This window comes from Octopus bimaculoides, chromosome 6 (assembly GCF_001194135.2).
Source record: "Octopus bimaculoides isolate UCB-OBI-ISO-001 chromosome 6, ASM119413v2, whole genome shotgun sequence".
In the NCBI taxonomy this organism is placed as follows: domain Eukaryota; kingdom Metazoa; phylum Mollusca; class Cephalopoda; order Octopoda; family Octopodidae; genus Octopus; species Octopus bimaculoides.
The window spans coordinates 60,277,899-60,280,398 of NC_068986.1; the positions used below are offsets into that span (position 1 = coordinate 60,277,899).

Sequence of the window (2,500 nt, forward strand, 5' to 3'; positions counted from 1 at the left end):
GAGAGAGAGAGAGAGAGGTGGGGGGATTCAATGAATCAAACATTAAGCTCTCTACCAATTGTATAAGCAAAAATTACCACCTCAGCTGTTAGGGTAAACCTTAGCGTCGTTTTAAAGTCCAGGTGGTACAATATTGGAGAGAATGTATATAGATAGATCAGATAAAGGTGAGGTGTGCGAGTAGATGTTTATTCAATTCGTTTACGGCTGTTTCATAATCTTGTTAGTTACTTAATAGATGTTACATAAAGATTAATACACATATGGAATATACATATAGAAACACACACACACACACACACACACACATACAAACACACACACGTACATACATATGCGTGTGTATACACATATATAGAAGTGTACTGATATTGCAGCCAACAGACTAATCCTCAGAATTATTCATCGTGTTTGAAGACATCCAACCACCATGTATATATTCTGTGTATGTGTGTGTGTGCGTGCGCGCGCATGTATTTACTGTCTGTAGAAGTGTAGTATAGACCAACTTCAAAATATTAATTCCCCCTCAAATACAAGATATTATAGCAGTGTTTGTTCCCTTGTAAGTATTTGGAGAATGTCTTTTGTTCTTCACATAAGGAATTTATCTGTGATTCTACCGCCGGTCACGCATTTACTTGCTTGTCAACCAAGTTACTCTGTCTCTGCAAATCTGGGTTGTATATATCATGTACTCGTCGCGAGTGTCAAATCAAACAAAACAACCTTAAGTCGATGACAAAATAAACAATTTCCATCCTCGACCCTAGCTGACATTTTTTCTTGTTTATATCCTCCTGACACACACTAAAACAAAATTCACATTAATTTGAGGCAAGCGGATAGACGTTTTATCAATTTTTCTATGTTTTTTTCGTTGTTTTTTTTTTGCTTCTACTGTTCATTTTCCTTAACTTTATTCTGTACTTTTAGTTCAAAGCATTGACATTTCGATTGCCTATAGTCATTAGACTGTATTACTATTCACGGTGGTAGATAATTTGTGAGATCGCTTTTCTAATAGATGTCAGCGGAACTGTTTTTATTTATTTATTCTGTTTAGCCGTCCGATTGCTGAGTAGAGAGAGAGTAGGCTTGCCACAGAGGAATAAATCTTCATTTGCTTAGTGTCATTAGAGCAGAGAATCGTCTTGTTAACTTCTCAGCTCAGATTATTGCATTCTACAATTTAGCGTATTTTAACGCTAAGAGACCTTCAGCTCTCTTAGTCATTTTTCTTCTTCTCTGCATATACTTAATGTACACAAATATTATATTATGAATAATCATGAATCCTAGCTGGATTGTCACTTATGGTCGTCAAATTAAAAAAGCAATTTTTAGTTGCATTTCAGTGAGTTTGAATAAGAGTATCAATAGATGAATTTTAGAGGGAACAAGTAGCAGGTTGTATTAATTGATTTCCTAAAGTATTCATCGGATTAGTGAACACCATTTTCAGAAATGATCGCCGAAGGTATCTAGCTACAGCTTAATGACATGAATACATTTCCCAAGAATACGTTTTGCATGAGCAACATCTAGAAAGTGTCATTTAAAATACTTAATGCAGTGAGGCTAAAACAAATTTACTCAATGAAAATTACACAAGTAATGAAAAGGAAAAAAAAAACCACTGCTTCTCAAGGAAGTCAGAGAAGACGCCTCCAGATTTAACATTGATTAAACAGTGAATAATAACATGTATGCTGCATTTTGTGTTTGTGTCTTGTATTTTTCTTTCACCAGACTAGTTGCTAACACTAATGCTTTTCCCTTTCATTACGGCTGTTCTCTTCCTTGCTAGCCTTTAGTTCACTAATTGTTTTTTTCTTCTCTCTTTCTGATGAAGAAATAATCTCCAAAACGTTAGACTACGCTCTTTGTCTCTCAGAAGCGTTAAGCTAATACCTTATTTATTCTTTCTGTGCTTTCTTTGTAATGTTTACTGTTTTTAAACTACATACATATATGAACACACATATAGAATAGCATCGAAGAGTCCTCAACACCGCTTTTAGTAGACAAATGTTCTTAATTTGTGGATTAGCGGAGCTATCAATTGTTTCATGCGGGAAAATTCCACAATTCAACTTAAGCATTCAACTTAAGAATGTTGGTAATTACCTCCATTTTAGATAGGACTACGTGAATTTTCACGAGATTATACGAAGCTTCAAAATTAACTGATACACAGATAAGGGGAAACAACTCACATGGGGACTAATTTGTTATTTCCTCTGCATGGGCCTTGGGTTTATTCAAGTATGTGCGCTCAACACAGATAATTAATTACATTATACGAAAACATTTCACGCGTACCAATAGATATAGACAACAGTAGAAGGATTCTTCCCTGATGTTCAAAATTTTTGATGTTGAATTTCTCTGCAAAATAGAGGTTGCGTCCGTTGCAACATCCCTTATATTTGTTGAACTTAGCAATGGTGCTCCGGTTTATTTGGGATTTGTCCTTGTACCTCTCTTTAAGTTTCCA

At 35.1% G+C, this 2,500-nt stretch overlaps 1 protein-coding gene across 3 annotated transcripts in view; it reads right to left on the reverse strand.

Annotated features, from left to right (window-relative positions):
* Positions 1-2,500, reverse strand: part of LOC106870865 (uncharacterized) — an 823,882-nt gene that overhangs the window by 757,192 nt on the left and 64,190 nt on the right. The window lies entirely within an intron of this gene.